Consider the following 20,476-nt stretch of genomic DNA (forward strand, 5'->3'; position numbering starts at 1 on the left):
CCTGTCTGAATCGCCAGGATCAGAGGCTTCTTCTACAAAGTGTCTTTGCATGACAAAAGCTAACGCTACATGAGACAGCTTTTCATTAGTCAGGAGCTAATAAATTGATATCCTCAAGTAATTAATTACAGAGACTCTCTGCTCAACAGCAAATCTCATAGCAAACACGTCCACTCCATTTTCATCAAGATGTTTTACCAATGTATGAGCTTCAGTGTGAAGACAGTGCCAGATGAACTGAGTTGCTAACAGCCTGCAAACCTGTTCTCAGCAGCACAAAGCACACTTGGCTCTGAGCAGCAAGCCAAGCACTGGCAATAACCACCAAGACTTGGGTTCTTTTAAGAATATCCGCACTTTAACATAAGGTTATTCTTTTTAAAGTCCAGTTATATTTCCTTGTTACCGAGAGCACACCTCTGGGCAGCCCTAGAGCTTTCTAAGAACTCATGGGTTTTTCCATCCGTAATGCAGAAAGTTTTAGCTCACATTCAAAGTCAAGACTCACATTAAGGTTAGACAGAGAGTTGGTAACATACAGCAGAATGGTCAGAGGGGATCACAGGGCTTGAAATTCATCCTGTTGTGCTTCTCAATAGGAAATAGAAAGCTATTTTAACTCCAGTGATTAATCACTAACAAAGGAAGATGGATTCCTTCAAATCAAGCCTGAATGCCTTTTGTGGAAGATATGCTTGTGTTCAATATATTCTGAAAACCCAGTAAGACAACATAGAGAAAAACTTCACTGTCTCAAATGTTCAATAAATCCTTATTAATAATCATCTAAATTGACTTTTTTTGCCAACAGTGCTGAACACTAATTATGGTTCAGGCCTTCACAGTGCTGTGTGCTGCATTGACAACTAGATACTAGTTTCACCAATAAACCAGAGCAGACTATACCAGCAAGTGTCAGTTACATGGATCCTGCAGCTGCCTTCCATCTGCAGCACAGCAGCTCGTTTATCTGACCAAAGGCTTCGGGTTCCTACCTGGCAACAGATTTATTAGGCCAGAGTGTCACATTAGCAAAACCAGGCCTAGAAGGAAGGTAGGCAAAGACCAGCTAAGAAAACATTACAGAGAAATTGGACCCACTGATCTGTAAATAAAAATAAAAGCAGCACCTGAAGATTCAAATCTGCAAGGTACTGTGTCTTGGTTTGTCAACATTTTCAGTCAACACAACTGCTTTAATTGAGAGCAGAACTGATACAGTGAATAAAGAAATGACTACTCAGCACGAAGCTCACAAATCAGTTGATGTTGCTAGTGCTGCTTTCGAAGGCTCTTTTGTCCAAAATAGGAAGCTGGCTCCCATCCCAACTCTTAGCAGATACATTAGCACCAGACAATGACTCTTCAACACATCCAATGCCACCACAGTAAACACATTCCACAACACAGACACCAAAATCCTGGGATCTCACACCTGCTGCATCCAGAATTGCAGCATCCCTCATCCAGGGCACTCCATGCCTTGTGGAAGATAAGTCACTGTAATAGAGCTCATTAAGGTGACATTTATAAAGACAGAAATATCCAGCTGCCAGAGCAGGACACCGCTCAGAAAATAATCATCTCTGCTCTCTTTGCCCTGATCCACAGGGGAAACCTCAAAAATGTATTCCAAGAATGAGAGCAGGGGACTAACTGCATCGGATACCAAAAAACACGATCTGTGTAAATATAAAGTGCCACAACCCCAATTATTTCACTCCCCTCCATTCACTCTTTGTGTTCCAAAAATAAAACTACACTACTTTTCCCAGAAGATAAACTTCCTTTAGCACTTCTTTCACTCCCTCTTCCCACCCTCTCAGCTCTATTACTTCCCTTTCAAATACAAAGGACTTGAGGGGAAAGACTGGACAAGCTTTTTAGCATTCAGCTATACCAAACCACCTATTAATAGTTTCTCTACCTTTGAATGGGGCTTGTCTGCACTCTAGTAAGACTAGAAAATAATGTCTGTCTTTCAAGGAGTACTGTTTTTCTTCACAGTTCTCCAAATTTAGATCTCACTTCTCATCTGTCCTTTTATCAGACAGCCTACAACATAAACAGAGGGAAGGAAAGCTACACTCAATTCAGCCCATAAAAGTGTTTCCCTACAACGGCACATTTCCTCTCACCAGTGAAGAGTAAGGTAGAAAAATCTCATAGATTCTCTGAGCAATGAACTGAAGACAGAATTTGGGTTAGGCTGCAGTTGGCTTTCTGTCCCACTGATGGATCACACCCACCTCTGAGGACTCAGGCACTGCTACAGAACTGCTCACCCATGCAGTCCTTTAGTCATGCTCCTTGACTGAACCCTATGACACGCTGCACTTCTGTCCTTCATCAAGTGGGACTGCCCTATTTACCACATTTGATAGTTCAGATAATCTTTTTTGGAACCTGTGAACAAACTGTTTTCCTACTTCGGAAGAGATGAAATAAGTCTAGAGGATATCTACTTTACCATCTCACAATGATACCTAAGGCTATCTTGGTTTTTCAGGCACACCCATTTCCAGGACTCCTACATCTCAGTCTGGATCCTTAAATTATTACAGCCCACTCTTGTGAGTAGGAGTAGAAAATGGAAAAAAATACTTTTCTTTCACATACCCACAGCTTTGGTTCTTCTCAACAACACCAGTCCTGTAGGCTTAAAAACAAAGAAGCCAAAGGGAAAAAAAAAATAAAGCAAAGGAAAAAAAAACAAGGGAGGACAGCTTAACAGCACTCGCATTCTCTGCCAAGACAAAATTCTTTCTGCTCCTGCCTATTTTCCCCAGACACCTCCACCTCCTCTTTCCCCGTTAAACTAAACCAATATGTTCACACAGCTAAGCGTTCCAACAACTTGGTCAATATAAAATATTCATAGAAGCTCCAAATCTACCAAATGAGGATAATCCCTCGCTCTTAATTCAAGAGGCATAAAGCCTCAGAGCATTACAAGCACACTGGTGGTTTTAACTCCCCTGGCAACTCTGTAAGGTTGTCCTCCTGTGGAAGAAGTAAGAAGTAAATCACGAGGATATATGATAGGGTGGTCCAGATTTCATCAGCAGGTTGGAGATGTTAAAACAGGAAGGTGTCACAAACCCTACTTAACACCTAAAATTTTGTTAGGCAAAACTGAACGAATACCAATCAGAACATATGGAGCATTTCTTCTGTCTTTCTTGATGCAACCACAGAAGTGATGAGCTTGGCTTGTGACCAATTTGACATCTTGACAAATTAGTCAGCTCCTCACAGCAAAAGGAACTCAACTATTATTATGTGCTTAGGCAATCTACGCTCCTTTGACCATTACTCAACTCTAGTGCCACTCCCAATTGTTTAAACTGCTACAACAAAATGAAAATCAAGAGGTCATTAGCCACATCTGTAACATAAAACACAACATACAACCCAACTAGTATATAACTAAGCCTAGTGATAACTCAAGTGGCCACCAATCCTTGCCATCAAAACACCAGTGACTGCCAGCTTACAGTCATTGTGAGCATTCAAGCTTTCTGAGATTAGTAATCATTCAAATTTCTACTAAAAATACTATGAAAGTACTTGGTCCCACTTACCACTCAATTTCCTAAACCACAAATGGTCTGCACACAGAGCTGAAAATCGCCAGTGCAATTCATTTGAAAAACAACTTCCCAGATTCATAGCACAGAAACAGAAGATGCATGGTGGAGACAATACTTTCCCTCTGCAGGAAAAAAGAAATCTAGATCGATCTTAAAGTAGGAGCTGAATAAGACTACTTAGCACAACCCTATGGCTAGGGTCACAGAAACCAATTAAACTCACTCACTGATACTAACTTGCGTAGTTTGCACTCTCAAGCAACGTGTGGCTAAAACAGAGCTTTCAGTTTTCGTTTCAGCATTGTTTCTATCAAGTCTTCCATGGTCCTTACACTCAGACCTGTATTTCAGCCTTACCTAGGTTCATACCTTGCTTATTACACCATTTTTTCCCTTTAGACTTCAGAGAATCCAGCTCAACACACACCCATTCACAAATGCTGCTACACAGGTCATTCTGTATTACATACCCTATTGCAGTGATAGCAATTGGTCTTACGTTCATCATTTTGCCTTCTTTCTCTATCAACGTAACTTTCAGAGACTCAACTGCACAGTGCCAAGTCCTGCTTCTGATCCACCTTGGATCAAAATCTCTGTCACTGGCTGCTTCAAAAAAAGAAACACCTTAGAGTTTATTTCCTGGCTGTCCTTTATGTTTGACAAACATAACCAAGAAACAGTCCTCGAGTTACTTTCAAAAACCTCTTTCACATCTCCTCTGTCACAAGGTTTCCCAAAGGCTCAGCAGCAGCACACAAACAACACACTGTGATGTCCTCATTCCAGCTCCCTCTCCTCGTGGATTGTAAACTCCCCAGCTCAGATGATTTTAGTTCTGTGTTTACACAGCACCTACCACAGCGTGGTCTTGGTCAAAGAGTCCTGCAAAGCAAACAGTTGCATGGACCCAGAAATACACAGAAATGGTAATCTCAGCAGTTCCAGCACAGTGACTTGGCAGAGGTTTATCATGTGATTCACAGCCTGTTTACATCTCAGTCTTACCTTCAGACAAACAAAATCACACACACACAAAGCCATTTAAGTTAACCATCCCCAATCTTTCAGATCACTGAAAACAAAAATCACAGCCCTCCACTAAATCTTTGCTCTATTTATTACCTACAGAGCCTAAGAGCCAGCAGATCAGCGCAATCATCTAGTGCTAACAGCAGTACCCTTCTCGTCTTTGTTAAGACAAACGACCAACGGCTTCAGTAGCTTTACGCTTCACATTAAAAATGGAAGTAGCTAGTTGTAAATAATACCTTACTGCCTGAGAGAAGGGACGTTTCCTGCGGGCCTTCCACTGTGAGGATGTGCCTGAGAAACCTGAAACGTTTTGACCGTAAAAAGACGCAGTAAAGAGATCCGAGCCACAGAGGAATTACAATATTGCTCATCAGTGGGGTATAGAGAGAACAGAAAATGCTGAACAGGCCCAAGACAACATCAGACGGAGTGTTTTGTTTGGATGATAAAAAAATCAAAAGCAACATCAATAATTTTGACTCACACATCCACAAGGAAATCAGCCTAATCTTCTCACATTTATGCTCACATGACAGTAAGACATAACCTTCCCTGCATAACACTTGCTATTGCCAACATTCTTAAGCTAACTATCTTGGAGGTTTGCTATTACTAACATTAGAAGGTAAGAAAAAGCACAGAACACAGCAAGGTGTACACAGATGTAATTTTATAGCATGCATTTTGAAGCACCTTCACAATGCCTTCAAGTTGGAAGTGCAATTCTATTAACCACTCTACTGGAAGGTCTGAAGATTTCTTTGTCTTTCTTTTTTTTGGTAACATTTAGAACACTTTCTGCTGTATGGCTTTTTCCTCAGGAATCTATCTCCCACAGTGCACACATGCTGTAAGCTACAGACACAGAGTTGAAGCCAGTCCCGGTGGCTACCCACCCTTCACACTGTTAAGTCACTTGGCGTGACTCCACTCAAGTGGGATTTCATTCTCCTCCAGACTGGTAGTAAAATCTCTCACTATAATGTCTGAACAAGTATTATCCATTTTAAAGAACATTAATGACAGGTTGGGAAAAAGTTTAAAGTTCTGTACAGGCAAAGGAATTGGAACTTGATGATCCTTCCCAACTCAAGCCATTCTGTGCTTCTATGCAGAAATAACCAATGGAGAAACAAGAAAAATGTTTCCAAGCACAACTTAACAGCACGCACTGCCCTTAGTCTATCCTCAGTGTGCACAAGAGCCTTCACCACTACAATGCCATAACCACAGAACCCACAACCCTAGCTCTCTTTTCCCAACCAACAATACCAGCAAAACACAGCACAGCTGAAGTCCTGCATGCTCTATTGCACAAGAATTACAGCAGCAATTGTTAAGTTCTGTAGCAAGATACTCAGATGTGACCACGTGCAGTTATGTCCTGTGCCAGTGGTGAGGAGGCTGCTGCTGCCTAAGGCTCCAAAAACTGCACTGCTCACAGCTCTGCTGGCAGGCTACAAAAGAAAGTTATGGGCTGTGGGTGATGCTGGCAGCAATGTGGTGAAGAAAGCACTTGGTATTAATTAAAAGTAGCTTTCAGTACCACGCTTGCATATTCAAGTTAGACATCATTCTCTTCCAAGCTCATTGAGAAAAAAAAAGAAACCTGAAAGAAAAGGTTAATTCTGTTGGTCTATGGGTTCAGACAATAAGCTCACCCTCTTGAGATTCTGAATAGCCGGAGGGTGGATCGAGCTGCAGTCAGTTTGCACTTTACCAGACATCTGATAAACTAATCCTCATCAAGGCTACCTGCCTGTTGGAGCTCTCATAACTAACACAATTCAATTGCAGCTTTAGTTAAAAATCACCTGCAAGGGCAGTCAGCAAGAAGCACAAACTCTGAGTGGGCTGCATGCGCACAGACACACACAGAGCTGCTTCCCCACTGCCTGCAGGTAGTCCACACCTACTGCAGGAGTAGTCAATGTCTCTTACAAAAGGTTCTCAGCAAAAATACTAACAATTCCAATTCTTTCTTCCCCATCTCTCCAAATGCTGCCCAACTCAGTCTTTAAACCCCTACTGGCCATTCTGCACCCTTCTGCATTGCACTCTGCTCAGCTGAAGGTACACTTCTTAAGAGCAGGCATGCTGAGCTCCTCTCCAAGGCACACCTCTTCTGTAAGAACAAAAGGAAAAACACTGAGATACAACTCATACTTATTTCCATTCAAATAGCAAACTTTTGCAAATATATCAGTGAACATTCCTGACCTCACAAGTACGAGGCACCTGGAACCAGTCAGACTGCTATAATGTGAAGCACAACTTCAAAAAAGCTATGGAGTGCTGTCCTTTTCCCCAGCCAACTGACCCAAGAACTCCCTAGAGATATCAACTACATCCAAATCAACAGCAGCAGCTGCAGAACTCCATTACGTTCAGATACAAACTGCTGCACTTAGCTTTTTAGTGCTCATTATTTTATCAGAAAAGTAACATGTGGGCTCAACTTCTATTCCATGTACCACATCTGAAACCAGTTGGTGAGCTGTGCTGCCTTGTTATCGAGGTGTGGGCCTCACTCAAATGTACCAGAAGGAGAAAACATTTAAAAAACAACTTTGATAACAGAAAAGCCCTTCGATGACAAAAGAGTCTTGACAAAGAAAAAAACATGGCAAAATGTATACAGACACACACCTGTTTCACTGGGACTAGGCATTATTTCAGAGCTCAAAAGAATGAGGAAGTGTCAGTAAGCAATTTTTTCAACTGTCAAGTGAAAGGCAAGTCTATCCATGTTAGAATACTAGAACCTGCACCATGTTTTATGAAAGGACTAAATTCAGCTTCAAAAAAAAAAAACCATAAAAACATCTGATGGAGTTAGAAAATAAGTGACCCAATGAGTAATTCAACATAGAACCATATTTTTCAAGTTGTAATCCATCTCATTTGGGGCCTGACTGTCACTAGAAGCAAATTTTGTCAAAACGCACAGGAAACAAAGGAAGAAATTAATATAGGCTACCAGTATCTGAAAGAAAAACACAGTACGAAGCAGCAAATCACTTTAACCATATTCCATTCACGCAAAGATACTGAAATTTCTTTCAATTAGCCACAATTGATTATCTTTTCAAATAAATCACACAGAAGTTGTAAGTAACCCATTACACAGAAAAGTTAACCACCAGATTGAGAAATGGTCGTGACACTGTCTAAATTCATGCCACATTCTGACCCATATACCAACGTTAAAATACGACAGTATACGAGAGGATCAGATATATTTAGGACAGACCACCCAGATTAACAGTCAGCAAACCATAAATATTTCATTATCCTTCCCCTCACATTTTTTAATCTTTACTCACTGCTTCACTGTTATTAAACAGATCACCATCATCTAGGTTTGACCAACACAAATGAACCTGCAACAGCTTGGTTGCCTTAACTGAAATAAAAATCATCAATATACTACACAGGAGAAAATGTTTACGACTTAAAACTCATTTTAAATGTTACTTTATTTCCTGAAAACATTTAAATTCAACTTGACAGTATGAAATTAAATCTATCCAAAGAACCTGCAGGAAGGAAATAACACCCAGTTGCACGTCTCACTGCAGACAGCCATTTAAGATATGCAAACAAACTCTGCACTTCAGAATAATCTGGTTTGGGCAGGCACTGAGGGCTGGTTGGGACTGACGCACTGAATGGGTATCTCCAAGTTTCCTGGGTTAAGAAATAGTAAAGGAAAGTTGCCACGCTGACACACGCCAGGAAGGGAGCATGGAAGGGTAGAGCAGAGCTAATAGAATCATCTGTGGTGTGCAAAAGGCAAATAAGGGATGACTTCACTTGTACACCCAACACAGGAATCAGAACACGTCTGAAACAGCAGCAAGCGATATCGCAAACAAAGCGCAGTTAAAGCCTGAGCCATCTCTGCCACAGGATGCCACTGAGATTGAAAAACAGATTCCTACAAGCTCATTTAGGAAAAATCCAGCAAGGGCTATAAAACCCAAAGACCCTGCTGGATGAAGCTTCCCATCACTGCAACTGGAACCAGGATGTAGCAGAACTGTAGAGACGGGAGAGCTAGGTGTCACGGTGGCAGCCTAAAGGATCATGTGATGTGGTTCTAATTCAGTCTTCCAACACATCAGCTTCTGTATTTGATTGAAATATTGGTAGCACAACCCCCATTAGCTTCTAATTCTCTGCAGATCATTGTGAGCCCAAAGCCCAGCAGTCATTCTTCCCCATGAACCACGCAACCCAAGCATCCACTCCCTCCTGCCTCTGAAGATTAAGCTGCCAAGGCTGACCAAGGCTGCAGAATGAAAACCTTCCAGTTCTGCTTCAGAAAGAATTAGATTGATGACAAACTCCAGGCAAAGAACTCCACAGGACTTTCTAGAGGAACTGAGCAGTTCAGCATTATGCATTTCCTAAGATTGTGCTGATTCATTTGTCTGTTTGATATCAGCACTGGGATTGTTTTCTTTATTTGTGAAGTTTAGTAAATTCTGTATTTCAGGAAAGAGGAGAAGCCAAGAACAACAAGAAGGAAGGAAATATGCTGAAGGACTGCTTCAAAGTAAACCCCCTCTTGCCAATGTTCCTCCAACATACAGCTTTCTCTTCCTTCCTCACCAGACATGCAGGACTAAGGAGATTTGTCTTGGGCCACCTGGCAACGACTCAGCAAGCCGTCTCTCTATCGCAGAGCAACTCCAGATTTTAAAGGATCATTGTATTAAACAGCCTGGCTCAGTTAGCAAGAAAGAGAAACCTGGTGAGCCAACTGAACTCCTAGGCCAGCACTGCCTACACGAGCTGTCACACACAGCAATATCACTGGCAGCAAAGCCTAGCAGCAGTCATCACAACATCTACAGCAAATACACTGCTGGTCAGAACGTGCACACAGATCACATTCATGCACAAACGTTATATGCAGCATTGTACTTGAGGCAGAGGTGTGAGCATTATAACATATGGATAGGCTTATGTTTCCCTTCATGTATCTTTTTCCAGAACTTGCCTATGCAAATAAGTGTAGCACCAACAGACAGTGGCTGATGATGTGACAGGCTATCTTGAACATACATTTCCTTATTCAAGCAAAATAATTGACCGTTCAATATGAATCAATATAATCCATCTATCTGCAGCACAAAACCCCTGCATGAGAGCTGAGAAGGTTAGGGCATCTAGTAGCTACTGCAATGCTCACAAAGGTAATTTAAGCTAGCTTTCAACCACCTCACTAAGCCATGGGTCCAACAACACTTCTCTTGGAAACGCAGCCAGCTTCAGCTGCTCCTGCCCTCAGCCTCCAGGTGATCCCATACCACCTCCTCAGCCTCAGCAACACCGCCTGGCATGCCATATGGTGAACCGACCAGGAAAGTGTTCAGGGTTAAAAATTAAGCCAGCAGTGCCACCAAGAGAAATGTCTGTGGAACCACAGTCTCCAAAATGCCTAAAAATGTTGCTATGGTTGAGTAGAGCTAGAGGCCTTAATGTTTATCCTGCAGCTCTTGTGTCCAGGAAGCACCATACAGACCAACATCAGTTTCTATATGCACCCAGGCAGCTCCCAAATAAGTAGTCAGGTTCCTCCATTCCACTTAATTCTGAAAAGTAGTAACAAATACATATATATACACACACACACACACACACAGACACATGTATATTCCAAATAAGGCCATAAAGCAAAACATAGCAAGGTCTCTGAGGTTCTTCTCATTCCTGAGCTCTTACTCCACCACTTGAAGTGAAAATAAGTGGTGTATGAAACAACACATCAATTAAGGAGAGCAACTTTCTGAATAAGTCAAAACAATGAAGCAAGCTGGCTTCAGTTCAGTCATGAACACAGTAATCTCCAGAAGGATCAGATGGATCACACATATCCATGCAGAACATGACTTAGCTCCTATCGTGGAAAGCTAGGATGGAAATCACTGCAGTAGCAGCAATCAGTGCTCATAGCATGAAAATGGGCCAAAAAAAATAAATCACATTATGGCAGTATGTCTCTTCCAAGACAGCCTTCTTGCTATCAACTTCAGGCAAAGTTATTAGGCGATCAACAATGACCTTCTTCCAGAAGCAGCAGAAGCCCTACTGAAATGGAAGCTCAATTCTGATCCTAGCAGAGATTCAGGACCACTGGGGGAAGTAAGCATCTCTGCAGCTCAGCAACAGCAGGACTGCAAAGCAGCTGAGCTTACTTTTGCACAAATTTTAGAAATACCACTTTGCCATCACTTAATTTGCCATCAAAGTCCTGCAGCTCTCTAGCAGGTTTTAAGATCTTGGCATCTGCACAGAACGAATGGCTCCTTACAAAGTGACTACTCATTTGTAAAAGCCCGAAGATGGCTGTGCACCAGCCCTTCTAACAGACATCCAAAGGCTCCTGTGAAGTTCTGGAATTAAAAAAATCTGTAATGTGAATGAGGAATAATACATTATTTGTAAGATGACTGCTTTCTGGATGAACAAAATACCCAGAGCGTCTCTCTGAATGCCTCCTGAAAGATTAGAGTACAGGAACAAACTTTCCTTTTCCAGTATCTCATCCATCACCTCATTACTGAGAAACTAAATTAATAATCAAACCAATTAATTAACCTGTTCCCTAGATTAGGGCACCTAAATTCTGTTTGCAGTCTTGATATTCAAAGAAACCCTCAAAATCCATCAGCACTGCTTTATTTATCTGTTGGTTTCCACATTCCAAAGCCGATGAGTACAAAAGCAAAGAGCAGGAGAGGCACAGACAGCACAAAGCCTGAGCCCCGCAGCTGGCTTCACAGGAGTGCTCCCACATTTGATCTTTTTGTGAGGTTACTAGGAAACTGGATACCAACTGCACTGACTCTGGGAGACAGATGAGGTGACATTCACAGACACAGGATGACAAACTCAATCTTATTGGAAACACAGAGAGGAAATAGGAAGTTTTCTTTACTGCTGAGCCAAGAAAAGATTGCCGAGCCGATATGCACCATAATGTACAAGGCTCTGCTTGGCTTCAGGACTTACCCAGAACAGTAGAAACAATTGAAAATCATCTAAATCCCTGCTGCTTCCCCCCTCCCTCTCATTCCAAACCAAATTCAGAACTCACGCAACACACATCCTGCAACAATATCCCTTGTCTGGATCCAGAGGCAGCAATGATGTGATAAACCCTGGCATGTTTTTTAGCATCGTCTCCCAGAGCTGGAGTAAATAACGTGACAGGCTTCTCACCAACAACTTGCTCTTCATCTTTACCCCAGATGCTAGCAGAGAAACATGCAGTATTTTTAAATCCCCCTAACCACCACCAAGCTATGCACAACTACATTAAAGCATATTTCTTTATTTACCCTGTAGAATATTTTTGAAGATGTTTCTGCATCATTCAGTATATTACAAGGTTAACAAGTAAAAGCTGCTAAGCACATAATTCTAAAACAGGGAACAATAAAAATATTTCATGTTTAAATGGAATAGCTCAAACACATTAAAAAAATAATAATACATTCAGTTTCTCCTTAAATAGTAGCTTAGTGAAAGGAAAACAGGGAACACACAAAACATGGCACTAAAATCAATGAAAGGCAGAAAAGCGTAACACACAGAAGAGCAGCAGTTCTGTGACTGTGTGACAAGGCCATACTGCAATCATCAAATTTCAGCTGTGAGTTGCCCTGGCTTACTTGTGAGGTAAATTCAGGTAAAGGCATGGTCTGCCTTTATTTCCTTCAGGAGGCTTCAGTAGACAGACTGAATTAACAATCCCTAATTAGCAAATTACAAACTGAGATATTACAAAAGTATGGTTTATCAAAATTATTCATGCATTTCCCCCACTGTCGCATATAAGCTGCACTGTAAACAAAAAGGAGGCATCTGCTCCAATCCCTAAATGTTAGTTTCACAAAGGATGTACGTGCAATACACCTAACCCTGTCACAGGGCACCTCTGTCAGAAGATAGTGAGGACTCCTGAAGTACTCGATTTTTGTCTTCCAACGCATAGACATCATGGCAGCAGAACAGTAATAAAAGCATATGGGATTACAAATCACAACGTTGTATTTTTATATAAAGGACTGCATATTATATATTTAAAAGCCTACCTCCATTCTCTCATAATAGAGAGCAGACAGCAGGATATGTGAGTATACTCAATATACAGCTCCAAACCATGAATGGTCACAGATCTCTGAAGTAGCTCCAATAAGTAAAATAATTCAACTGATTTAAAATGGAAGTATATATACACACATACTCCACTAAACTAACATTTTTTAAGTGCAATACTGGAAATTTTCTCTGCCATGACCACATCAAATCTTGGCAGAAGCCACTCAACAGGCCTTTCCCAACCTGTGCCCCAGAAAGCAACTCCTACAGGACAGCAGAGAGCAGGGGATCGTATGGCACCGCCCCTCCTCCTTCCTGCTGGCCGGCTCTTTCTCTTCTCTGGCTTATCGCTGCCATCAGAGCAGCACACAGACTTTTCCAGGCAGTTAGTAGTAAGAAGAAATACAATTCCTGGCTACCTCCAATAACACTCACTGTTACTTAAGCAGAAAAGCGCTACGAATTCTGTCAGTAGCTACCGAAATGTATATATACACATACAGAGATGTGCATTTAAAGAAACCTTTATTTGCGTGTGGCTTTTTGTATGTTTGTTTTTAAATAAATACTCTTCATGCACCAGGAATGTTCAAGAATGGAAGATCAAGAGGTCTAGCTATCACAATGTGATTCAGACCATGAAAATCATCAAGAAAACTCCCACATTATGCATATTGCACCTGCGCAGCAAGTTTTGGTTTTTTTTTTTAAAGATCTGCAAACATCACAGGATGACTAAAAAAAGAGGCAAGAACCCAGGCAAGGAGGATTCCAGCAGTTAGGAGCAAGAGCACTCATCTCCAGGAGAACCAACAGTACTCACTGGCAGTGCATAACACATTCCCCATAGGATTGCCCAATGGATAAACTGATAAAGGCAGCATTTCCATAAAACTACAGGAGATACTCTAGCATTTTTCTGTCTTTGTAAAATGTCTTTTTTTTTTTTCTTTAGCCAAAGATCACATATTAGCTACACTGCAAGGGAACAACTATTTAACATACTTTCAGGGAATAGGAAAGACATCTTAGGAAGACGAAAACACGTAACTGACTTCTCTTCATCTTCCTACCCATACAGTAATTTCAACTATGAAAATATTTCAGTACTTACTTATCAAAATGCATCCCTGAAACTTAGTATATCACAACTGAACTCTCCATAAGCCTGCTGCCCAGCAAAGTGGGTGGTCCAACATTCAGATCTGGAGCTCCAAATCTAACGAGCTGTTCCTCCACAACCAACAAAACCTGGTTTCCAACAGATGTGCTTCTATGAAGCCCAGTGGCCATTTACCATTAAGTACCTCACTTGCCTCCAGGCTTCCCCACACATCCCTAAGATTCTTCACATTTGCAGAACTGTTAGTCCATATATGCCCATTTCCAAATACTGACACTTCAACCTGTGCTTTTGTTAGCTCTCAGCTCTTCCTCTCGACCCCAACTCCATCTTTACACACCACCCACCTCATTCCCCATCACCTCTCCGTCTCTGCACAGCACTAACCAAGAGGCAGTACTCATGAAGCCAGAACAAAGAGGTAATTCAGTACCAGATCCTTTGGAACCACCTTAGAAATGCCCTCCTTGTGGAGACGGGCACTGTGCAATTCCATCAAGGCCATCCAGCTCAGAGGGACCAGGAGCCTACCAGCACACTGATAAAAAGCCGCTGGGGTGCAGTGAAACTGCTGGCAGGAATTACCACTTCACTCCAGTGATGAGCAGCAGAAGGGTCTGGAGCTGCTCAGAGGGATAGCCACTTGAAAACAGAAGCCATGGATGAATCAGAGCAGCGCTCACAGACAGTACACATAGAACCAGGCCTGACAGAAAAATACCACTGTTCTTCACAGGGGAGCAGGGGAAGAGGCTGTTCATATTAACAAATATCAACCAGTGAGAGATTAATTACTTACGTGGGACAGCCTGACCCAATAAACTACCTGTTGTTAACAGAAGCCTCATTGCAGGTTCCTCCACCCTTTGTGATTTAAACCTGCTCCTGCCTTGGGGACAGGAAACAGGCAACCAGATAGCCACGCGCCGAGCCCTGCCATGCTCCACAAGTCCGGTACCAGCCCGTAAGGGGAGAGCACCGGAGAACACCGGGCCACCAAAGTTTGCAAGAGCAAACACGAGTGCACTCATATAGCGGACAGCGTGTGGGACCTGCTGAGCCGGAGCCACGGTCCCGATGCTGGTTGAGCGCCCCTCGCTTCAGCCCTCCTTACGGCACCTCTACGCGAGTTGTATCTGATGAAACAACAAACAACGCACAGTACAGACCAGAAAAGCAGCGGCGTTTCAGGTGTCGCACGCATTCTACGTTCCGAACAAAGCCCAAAGCCCGGGCAGTGTGGGAGCCGGAGCTCCAAGGAGCGCGGCGAGCGGCCGGACACACGGAGCTGCGGCGGCGCGGAAGCCCCGGGGCCGTTCGCCCGACAGTCGCGCGCCAATGGCAGCGCCGCGCCTCTCGCCACCCCCAGCACACGCAGCGCCCCGATCCCGTCCGCACATCGCCGCGCTGCGTGCCACCGCGCTTCCAGGAGCGCCGAGCGACACAAAAGCGGGGAACGAGACGGCCCCGCGCGCCGCAGCCCGCTCGGCACGGCAGGGCACAGCAGGGCACGGCTCCGCCTCACCGACCGCGCTTTCCGCGGCCACCCCCGGGAAAGGCGGCCGTGCCTCCCGCCGCGGCCCGGCCCCCCGCGCCCGCACCCGCGCCTCGGAGCGCGCAATGACAGCGGACATAAAAGGAGCGGAAACAATGACATTCCCGCGGCCCTCCTCGCCGCCGTGTCCCCCCGGCCGGGCCGAGCCCTGCGCTGAGCTCCGCGCTCCCAGCCTCGGCCCCCCAGCGCCCCGCGGGGTCCGGCGCCGCCCGCCCTCCCGCCGCGGGGCTGTGTCACGCCGGGCCCGGCCCGGCCCGGCCCCGCCGCTGCCCCCCGCCTCGGCCCCGCGGCCCCGCTTACCGCCAGGTCGGGGCTGTGCGAGTCCCGTTGCGAGACGGCGCGGATCACCCCGGCCCGCCAGCGCCCGCTCTCCACCGGCTCCTCGCCGCCGCCGACGCACAGGAACCGCTTTCCCACCAGCTCCGGCCGCGTCTCCACCGCCACCGCCATGGCCGCCGCGCAGCGCCGCCGCCGCCGAGCCCGCTCCGCCGCCCTACGGGCCGCCCATGGCGCGCGGCGGGGGCAGCGCGGGGCTCTTCCCTCGGCGCGGTGGGTCCGCGCCCCTCGGCCGGGCCGCGCCGGGGGCCGCTCCGCCGCTGCAGCGCGACGCAAACACCGCGGGGCGGGGGAGGGCCGGGGGCGCGCGCTCCCTCCCTCCCGCGCTCGCTCACCGCCGCGCTGCGGCCCCGACGACTCCGCCCACGCAGCCCACTGCCATGGCGACCGGCGCCACGCGCCGTCTCCCTCCGCCAGGCAGCGCGCGAGGAGGGGGCGAGCGGCCGCCGCGCGGCAAAGAGTCCGGAGGCGCTCGGCCGCCGCACCCGGCCCCGTCGGGGTCCCCGGATCTCGGGGGGACGCCGAGGGGAGCTCCGCTCCGCTCCCGGCGCGGCCCCGGCGGCCGTCACCTGCCCGGCAGGGAGAGGGCACGGGCCGGGCGGCGCGGGGCGCTGCTGTGGCGGCCGCTCCTCCCGGCGCGGGCCTCGCGCGGTCCCCCCGAGCGGAGCGGAGAAGCGACGCCCCGCTTCTGTGCCCGTCCCCGGGAAGACCGTGGGTCCGCCGTGAGCCGACACGCGCTCGGCGCTCGGCGCCCGGCTCTGCGGAAGGGCCGCGGGCACAGCCCCTTCCCGAGGCTCTGCCCGCGCTGCGTCCTACGAAGGTGGGGTGCTGGGGAGCCTAGACACGGGCTCGGGCCGGGGCGCGCCGTTCTAGGGGGCTGAGCACCGGGAGTCCGGGTGCCGCTGGCACAGCCGCTTCGCGGCTTCTAGTTCGAGACTGGATCTGCAAGCTGCGCCGCCTCTTCTCCCCTCCAGTTTAGCTGTTTGCTATCTAAGCGGCCAAGCATCCATCTTTCCTTACTGCCAGCACCGAGCTGTACGGGAATCTTTATCCCTCACGAGCCGTTAAAGGCACGAACTCCGCAGCACCCAGCACCGCCGTTAGGCACCGAGCACAGCGTGCCTCCGCTCAGAGCTCCGGCTTTGCCCCAGAGCACGGCCTCATTATGCATTGGTTCATCTCCATCCGTTGTTGTTCTACTTGGCCTGTGTAGTAAAGCTGAGACCGAGTTTTAAGGTATTTTTCATCCTGTTACCGAGCAGCGCAGCTCTTGTGAGCTCTTGCTCTCTGTACTGGTATGCCTGCTGTCAATAGGGCAGGTTAATGATCTCTCATCTAACGCTGGAAAGCAAATTTGAATAGTGCACTTTGTGAAAAATAGATTGTGAAGCGAGAGCAATAATTCAGAAGTGCCAGCCTAGCACATTCCCATATATTTCAGTGGAAGAAATAACTTCTGGTACAAGAGAAGTTAATTAAAGAGAATAACAAAGAGTATTAGAATATTTCATGTAAGATCCCAGAGCTGCCTGGCATCACCTTGGCTGGAGATGCACGGAGATGCATTCCATGGAACTTGCAGAAGAAAAACACAGTGCATTTGAGCAAAACAGGCCATTCATCCACATTTCAAGGTAATGCTGCCACTGACCAAAAACCAGCAGCCTTGCACAATGAGCAAAATGACACATAAGAATGGAGCACTTTAAGAATAAGTAGTATAAAAAGCAGTTACAAGGACAACTAAATAAGTGTTACTCATATCAAAACTCTTTATAGTTTTATTAGATTCCCTCTTGTTTAGCCAAAGAGTAATTTGAGATTATTACTGAATTATACACATAAGTAGATTACACTAATGTGCAACAAACCATAAAAATATGCCAAAAAAGTTGAGTTACATGGTTCTAATTGGCTAAGCTTGTGAATTTATCATAGAAGTATTCTAGTTTTCAAAGTAATCATCACAGACTATTAAGAATCAAATACTATTTTACTTGTTTCAAACAAATCTGGTGTCATCACCTCACAAAGCGATGACACCTGAATAAAGTTCCAGCATAGTTCAGAACTGATTACATTAATGCTTAGGTTTACATTTCAGCAGTCAGTTCCCAGATGACAAATGAATTCTCTGCCCAGCTCCCCACCACACCTCCCAGCACCTTCTTTGCTTCCTCCTTATCACCGTCCATCTCTGCAAGGAGCTGGAAACAGCAAGGTGCCGAGTGCTCGGTGTCCAGAAAAATCAGTTCAGTTTCCAGCTGCAGCAGAACTTAAGGCAATGGAGCTGTGCTGGGGCCTAAGCGCTGAAGATGCAGAGACCAGCTGGTAAATGCTCAGTGTTCCCTCATACCACACTGCAGTAGGATTTCTTCCTGTCTCAGAAGCCTTTCCAGGAGTCAGACCAATATAACCATCCCCCTTTCAAAGCAGCACCTCTACTTCCTTGACAATTGTTTATGCAAATACTTGAAGATTTTCAATATAGTCTGTAGAAAGAAAAGATTAAGGACAGCATGGATTGATGCATCTTCTGAAGAAAATGGTAGAAAGAAGCCTCCTCTCAATTTACTCTAAGGTGCCAGAGAAGTCAGCCTCCCTGAGCTCAGCAGCAGCACTCAGACAGGCAACACCAAAACAGAGCCAACATTGTCAAGCTTGGAGAATAGCAAACAAATTCCAAGTGAAATGTCTCAAAATCCAGACATCAGAAGGAGTCCCGACAAGCTCTCCCATTACTGCATTTCACTGCCTCTGCAGCTTCTCCCTACCAAATGAATAAATCACAATTTGTTTATGCAGGTGCTCGCTCTTCCCCCAAATTTCTCAGAGCCAAGCATCAGATCTATGAGCCCAATAGGCTCAGCTGTGCCCCTCTCTGCACAGTCCAACTCAAATTCACTCCAACCCTTGCCGTTTCCATGCAACCCTTGCCCTGCCTCAGGTGTCAGGAACTATTTCCTCTTGATCTGTGGGTGCTTCACCCCTCTTTGCCCATTTCCCACCCCAGCATTCTATGACTGAAGTGCCTGAGGCTGAGCCCCAAGGTAGGGGGCTGCTCTTAGGGGAAACTCTGCTGTTGTACTTACACCCACAGTCCTAGCACAGCTTTGGTACTAAATGCCACAACTGAGTGACTTAGGTACCAGCATTCCCAGGAAAGTAAAAGAAGTTCAGCCATCCCACAAAAAACAAAGCAACACTGATGCTAGATATGGCTTGCTGGGTCAATCCTTTCTTAGCCACACATAACCAGCATTTAACACCTAAGCCCACCTGAGAGAGGCAACTCTGTCCTGCCACAAAGCCATAGGAATAGGAGAGTGAGGGATACAAAGATTCAGTTTTCTTCTATCCTTTCAAGCAATGAGAAAAGCTATTTCCATGATTCTGAAATCACAGCATCTTACATCTTTTGCTGTTATTGAAAAGACATTAATGGTGCTATTTCTATCTTCTACAAGTGGATTCTATGACTATTTACCCCTCTTCAGATGGACATTCAGTCGCCTGAAAATGTTGTCATGCATGGAATGTTACTAATGGCATCCTTTAAATGTCACAGACTGCTAAATCACTTATTTATACCCACATATTTTCAGTTCTCATCCCTGAAACTATACACACAGGTCAGTTGCAAAATTAAGATCTCTACAAGGAGCTATTTCTAACTTTCAAGTTGAAGTGCAGCACAGCTTGTGTTGGCAATAATTGTACCTTCTGTGTACAGATAAACACTACACTTAGAAATGGCTATTTCCACTTTGCAGCAAAAAAATTCATTGAGGAAGGGAAAATGACTTGTTGCAGTCACAACTCTTAAGGGGAATGGATGTTGAATCGGCTCTCCCTAGAATTCTATAGCGTATACTTTTAGATCCATTTTATGTTTCCTGGGAAAATAATAAATGTCACTTTCCTCTGAATGTGTAACTTACCAGAGATTTGGAAAGTCACATTTTGCTTCCAAAGGCTCACCACTAGGAAATTAAGAGTCTACTTAGTAACAATTTTCATCATTTCATTTTTCAGTGTTTCTCAGCTAGAAAATACACAGCCAAGAGAAAAGCTTCCCCCCTACAAATATCAGTGTTTCCCCTCCAAAACTAACTTTGGTCTTTTACTACCTTCCCATTATCTACTATACAGAGACCAAGAGCTTTTTGTAATACATCCTATGAGAAATTTCTTCTGTAAGCACATAATTGAGTAGTGAAGCAATCCTTAAACACTGAATGGGACATAAATCTAGTTAAAATATATATTGCTGTTTAAAGGCATCTATTTAATGCCGGTACACACAGAAATGTAAAATAAATAAATAAATAAATAAAAGTGCAAAGGTACATCACAGAAGAGATGAGTCTCATGGAGGTAACATACAGTGACTCACTACTATTTATCTCTGATTGTCTACAGCTGCAGCTCCATTCAGAGCTGCTGGCTGACCAATCCTGATCCTTTCCCGTGTCTCAGATTTCTAACATGTAAAAGGGCTGCAAATTTACTGCAATATTTACACTGCAGGTAAATACACCACCACTCCCCACACCCAGCTATTGCCTGCAGGACTTCCTTAATGTTGTCCTCACTGTGGCTACAGCACACAAAGGAGGAAAATTTCCGCTTATTGCATGTGCAAATCACTCCAACCACATCTGTACTAGAAAACATTGTAATTCACCTGGTGCTGCTCTATCAGTTCTGAGAACAATA

The 20,476-nt window shown here is 45.1% G+C and overlaps 1 protein-coding gene across 1 annotated transcript in view; it reads right to left on the reverse strand.

The window, feature by feature from the left end:
- Window positions 1-15,807, reverse strand: part of JMJD1C (jumonji domain containing 1C) — a 146,193-nt gene extending 130,386 nt beyond the window's left edge. Inside the window, exon 1 of the mRNA XM_042862674.1 lies at window positions 15,722-15,807. The gene's annotated coding sequence lies outside the window, so the exon portion shown is untranslated. The remainder of the gene's footprint in view (window positions 1-15,721) is intronic.
- Window positions 15,808-20,476: the final 4,669 nt, after the last annotated feature.

This window comes from Lagopus leucura, unplaced genomic scaffold, assembly GCF_019238085.1.
Source record: "Lagopus leucura isolate 7727_CA_CO unplaced genomic scaffold, USGS_WTPT01 Super-Scaffold_739, whole genome shotgun sequence".
In the NCBI taxonomy this organism is placed as follows: domain Eukaryota; kingdom Metazoa; phylum Chordata; class Aves; order Galliformes; family Phasianidae; genus Lagopus; species Lagopus leucura.